The sequence below is a fragment of the Lygodium microphyllum genome, chromosome 2, assembly GCF_053477565.2.
Source record: "Lygodium microphyllum isolate KBCC chromosome 2, Lygodium_microphyllum_v1.1.10, whole genome shotgun sequence".
Classification (NCBI taxonomy): domain Eukaryota; kingdom Viridiplantae; phylum Streptophyta; class Polypodiopsida; order Schizaeales; family Lygodiaceae; genus Lygodium; species Lygodium microphyllum.
This window is the reverse complement of record NC_141136.1, coordinates 22731180-22737413: the sequence shown is the minus strand read 5'-3', so window position 1 is coordinate 22737413 and position 6234 is coordinate 22731180.

Sequence of the window (6234 nt, the reverse complement as noted above, 5' to 3'; positions counted from 1 at the left end):
CCAAGAAAGGGAAAAACTGTATTTGTGTTTGGATTGCAGGAATGGACAGCATGTAGCCTTGGCAATTTTAAGAATATGTCAGCCATGTGCAAGGATGAAATAAATGTGTAGGATGAGCTGAAAAAGAGCTGAAGACATATGGTTTGATGGCTACAAATGTAGGTATTTCAAGGCTATTTTCAGGGCTGGTTGATGTTGATACAATGGCTGAAATTTCTAAAGCAGTTAATGCTGAAAATATGGAAGAAAAAGAGGTAGAAGATCCATAAGACTTTGGCACATACCGGAGGATGTGCAGGTTATGAGGGGATGGATGTCGTACCACTACAAACACAGAGTGTGAAAAACTCTAGAGTGTGGTTTTCTTATTGATCTAGAGAGCCGATGCCATATTAATGTTAGTGTTTGTAGTGTGAATGGTTCAAAAATACAAGATTTTTGGACAAGTTTAGCCAAATTTTTATATTTTACATATTATCTCTTGTAAAAATCCAAAAAATGTAGAAAACTTCTAGAATAGGATGACATGTAAAAGAAAACATGTAGCTTTCAGCCATTTTGGGAGAATTTTATGTAAAAAGAAGGATTGGCAAAATCGCACGATGCGCGATCAAAATTTTCAAACAATGAACAACACTCCGAAGTGGGAGATGAAGAATAATTGATCTGGCAGAATTTTGATCAGATGTACTGGTATTTTACCCCCCTTTTGGAGCCAATGGAAGCATCATATTGTTATTTTGAGTAGCATAGAGGAATGTATTATTTTATGCACGTTTTTGTCTACAATAGATTTATCTTATCATAATGCAGAAATAAATTGATAAGCTTCACCTTTACGAGTATTCTTCTACATCTTCTATTTCTATTTGTGAGTATTCTTCTACATCTTTTATTTCTTTTTGTGAGTATTCTTCTACGTCTCCTGTTTCTTTCAACCCCTTCTCTTCTTTCTACTCCTCTCCTCCTCGAATCTCCATTCACTCCTCTCCTCCCCTCCCCGAATCTCCCTTTACTCTGTTGTCTCTTACCCCTGCGATAAACTTTTGACCCCAAACACTTTGATAGCATATGGAGGACGGGTCCCGCAATCTCCATTTCATCTAGAGATGCACCAAGAGGTGAGTTTGTATAGTAATCATGGTGGTGGGCAGGTACTTTTGAAAGAGACAAACCATCTCCACCACTCCCTGCCTTGCAGATCCAGTAGAGGATGTCTTGATCTTCTTCTATGAGATCCATTGCACTAAATTCAACAACCTGTAAATCACCTCGCGTATTTCTAGAGTGAGGTGTGACATGATCATGATCGGTAGTACAAATTGCCACAAATGAAGAAGCATTATAAACACCGCGAGTAGACACTAAATAGCAAAATACATATGAGGCTAGTTGCAACTAAGGTCAAGACAAACTTGGCATATCTTATGCTAATCATGGGATTTCAGCCTTGATATAGCTAGTCGTCTTTAGAGAAAGAGGACCTAAGGGAATGCATCATACCCATTGGGATGTGGATAGACTTGATAATTTTTCTTCACAATGTGCTCTTCTTTAGTGGACGGGACCCAAGGAGCACAAGGTAGTTACAAGCGACCATCAGTGCTCAACTGTGGCCAAAGCACCTACGTCTTGTCTACCTCCTTCAAATCCATTCATGCCCATGTAGTGTCTCTCTTTCTTGTGATGTGTTCCCATAATAAGTTGTCCACTTTCTTGAAAATATGCATGGGATCCAACAAATGGTTAATCTGTAGTGGGTCTAATCAACTTGAAGAAAGCTGAAAATTATCACATTCCGTTTGGATGTGACTCCTTGTAGAGAATTTTCAACTCGTACTAGCTTTGGGCATTCATTCGTGCTGGAGATCATCCAAGAAAACCTTCCCTCAATTCATGACCCTCCAGCAAGAAAGTGGCGTGTCCTTGATATACCATCTTCTTCATGGTTGGTGACCTTCAAAATTCTAATTGTGGCCCACACAATGGATATGCATGATAACTTGAGGTAACTAGACCTACCACAACACCCCTATTTAGTCAACACAAACTTGAATGAGCTATGTTAGATATCACTAACAAGAACCAAAGCCCGCATACCTAAGCACTTTCCAAATCTCAAAAATTCATGCATGGTCCACATGAGAATGGCTTGTATATTGGCAAACCCTTGACCATCGTGTTTGCTTATTGTAACGTGCATGCCTATCGGCTATCCAGGCACATTTTTAGCGGTCCATTGAGAGACCAGTCTAAGCGATGCCACCTGGCACTCCCATGGAATGACACGAGGTTTGTTGCCTAGGGTTTCTTGAGTCCACCTCGCAACAGAATGTTTGCAGTCGAACCCACTAGGATCGACCTGAAATCTGGATTCCTAGTAATCAGGGTCTCCTGACAGCATTCTAGCATCAAGTCCTAGACATTTTAATTTACACAAAGATACCTAGGCCAAAGCAGATCCATACCGCACTTGGTTCAAAGAGAATGGGAAAGGAGAGGGATGCGCTGCTCAACTTCTCTGCCCGTAGGGCATAGTCCCATTCCGGTCCCCTAAAATGGCATGAATCAGGTTCTAACTTAACATTACCTAGAGGTCAAACAACGGTAAAACCTTGTGAGAAGCCTCCCAGATCACTGGGACCACCCGGCCGTAAGACAGTTCTGTCAGGGTTCTGCCTACCCGCTTCCCTTGATAGCTTTAGTTTTCTAATTAGGTCCTATCACATTTATGTGCAACATTTAGAATAACTTCCTTAATTAAGCCTTTTAGAAAACAGGGTTTGTTTGCGTAATTTATGGCACAAACACAACTACAGATCAAACAATCCTTTTGACAACAAGTTCTTTAACTTATTTTCTAGTTAATCTTTGTCTCCTGCCCATACGGGAGAATTATGTATTCCTTCTGTCCAATAAAAGTACCCGGTCCAAATCACATGGCACCATAATTTCCATTCGGTATCTAAAATAGGATCTTCCAATGCCCCAGATGTTGGGGTCATGGCAGTCTACAACTCCACCTTAGACTCAGCAAGGGATGTCTAGAGCTCCACTGACCCCAAGTGATCTAAGAGTGAGACACAATTTTCGTGGTTGGCCTTTTCACCAGTCAACCTTCGGCCTGTGAATCGAGCAGTGCCCTCTCGAGTTGAAACGTGGCGTGACTTTGGAGATGATCCACCCGCGTACAACATTCTTCCTTAATTAATCCAATTAAGAATCAAGCACAATCAAGGCAATCAACCTGGTATCATCTTCCAAGAAAATATTCATTTATTTCCCATGGCAACTTGTCGTCACAGACCCCTGCCATGCATTTACCATCAAGCGCAAGCACTTGAAATAATCATCAAATTACATCCCAACAATTAATTTAATACAAAAAGCATTTAAGACAATGTTAGATAAATCAACAAAACAATGATATCATTTTCCAACATTGCAGGAATAGTCGTGATAACCTTCCATCGCATATTTGCTCTCCCCCTTGGGATCGGGAGCGGTTGTATGTAAAATTTACTTAACACACCATTCTTTCAACTAAGACATATGTTATGGTTTCAAATATTGTATAAGACATAAGTTCTATTAATCGCTTACACTGATCGATAACCTCATATTTTTTCCAACAAGTACAAAAGCATCGGTCTTTCCTTTGACTTAGGGTTTCCTAACCCTTGAGCTCTTCTCTTGCCCTAGAGTTGTTGTTACATCTAGCCCAACCCTGAATAGGTTTGATAAACATAGTCACTATCGATAGGTCTCAAGGCATCGTAGTTTTAATCCCAATTATTGTTGTTTGTACTAGCTATGCACAACTTTGAGATCCCAATAAACTAATAGTTTATGATATTAGCAAGACTTTAATGTAAGATTAATTTGTGTACCATCGGTGTATGTTTTATATAATCTTTCTCATGCATGCACCGTCTATGTGCATAATCCTTAAGTAGCCTTATATGCTCTTTATACTACGTATGATTTTTGTCATGTGTAGCACTGGGATGCAATGATTGTATTCAAATACAAGGGTTTTTGTGAACCTCAATACATCATATGAATAAATCTATGCACAAAAAGAATTTACTAAAATCCCCTATGAGTTTATTAAATATTGAAAAATAATTTCGGTTACCTATTTAAAATGAACTCATGCACATGCCAAGGTGATATAACCTATGTTCTAATGAATAGCGGGGATGGCAATTAATACCTAGATATTCGGATATGAATTATCCATACTCAACGTTGTATTCGTATTCGCAAAAAGGCCTTGGTGCTGCGAATGGCCTTGGTGGTGGCTCTGTTATTAGATGCGGGATTACAATTGGTGCGCGTCTGTCTCTGTTTGGGGGCCATACTTATAACTCTCTCTCTCTCTCTCTCTCTCTCTCTCTCTCTCTCTTCGTCGGTGAGGTAGCATGCCGAGGTGATTATCCTCAATTGTGAAGGGGGTTTAACCGATGGAAAAAGGGAATAAGTTGCGGGAAAGGGACAGAGTGTGTGGTCACCCTCTAAGGAGGGGAAGGGAGTAATCGCCCAGAACCTTCCCTCTCTCTCTCTCTCTCTCTCTCCTCCTCTTCTTCTTCTCTTCTTCTTCTCTCTCTCTCCCTCCCTCTTTCTCACTCTCTCTCCCTCTCTCTCTCCCTCCTCCTCCTCTTCTTCTTCTCTTCTTCTTCTCTCTTTCTCCCTCCCTCCCCTCTCTCTCTCTCTCTCTCTCTCTCTCTCTCTCTCTCTCTCTCTCTCTCTCTCCCCCTCCTGTAGCATCCTGGCCCACTTGCTTTATTGCGATTGGGGGAGGGGGGGTTTATGTTACGAAGCGGAATCACGTGGCAAATCTAGCAAATCAAATCTTAATCATAAACAAAGAACTTATCGGGAAGATATAACAAATCAAACATCTCAACTATTAAATACAAATAATATTATAATATATAAGGGAATTTAAATAACTCAATAGATTGAGAAAGACAAGAGAAAAACACACGATTGGGCCCAACCTCCCCCATGGCAAAAGCCATGGTTTGCCATCCTTAATTATATATTATAGTTTTACATAGATATTTGCATTCTTATCTTACATATAATTATAAAGAAAGTACAAATATCAATTGAAATATAGAGTTTTGAGAGTCAAGAGATATCATGTAACATGTTGCACTTGCTGCAAAATATTCTATGCTCTGAATCTTGACGTTTGACGTTACCATCATATTCAAAGCATACTAGCAATCGTGCATCGCGCGATTTCACTAATCTCTCTTTTTACATAAAATCCTCTCAAATTAGCTGAAAAATACATGCTTTCTTTTACATGTCATCCTAATCTAGAAGCTGTCTATAGTTTTGTAGATTTTTTTATAAGAGAAAATATCTAAAATATTAAAAAATGACTAAAATCTAATATTTTTGAACCATGGACACTAACACTAATGTCTAAAATGGCATTGGCTCTCTAAATCTAAAAGGAAGCCACACTCTAGATTTTTTTACACGATGTGCGCGTAGTGGCACGACAATGTGGGCGGCCAGGGTGGAGCTGCCGCCATGCAATCTACCCCATCTTGTCATCATTGGCGGATCCATCCACGTTGACAACCTTTGTCCCCCTCTTGAAGCTATTGCCGTCGCCATCCTCCTTTTTCCTTCCCTCCTACCCACCTGTTCAGTGAGGGGTGGGGAGGGCGAAATCATAAAAAAATTTGAACTATTTTTAGTTTTCTAAGGCGGGGTTCTATGCGGGTAGGCGGGAACATTACATCCTCTCCCCCTTAGCAAACTCGAGATGTCCTCATCTCGAAAGAACTGGAGAAGACAAGCATTAATGGGGCTTAGGGCCTGTGGGTTAGGACCCACAATGCGTCCACTGCACTACTCGTAATGACTCAAGTAGTGCAACTCATAAGCATGTGGTCTTTTGAAACACAACTTATTGTATTAGATCTATTCGAGTCTGGACTAGAAGAGAAGAGTTTATTGTAATTACGTCTCATAGATATCTTCTAGGTGTTTCCTAAGTATTTGGTGTATTTGAGATCACTGGAGCTTGTACAATTTGATTCCTTGTAAGTTCAAGTTCTCTTTGAGTCTTGTTACGATAATTGACATGGTTATGTCCAAAGTTGTGGCACTCAGAGCATCAGTGTTTAGGGTGTTTTGGGCATTCCCTTTTAAAATGACCTAGCTCCTTGCAATAGAAACAACATGAAGCTTTATCACTTGGAGTCACAA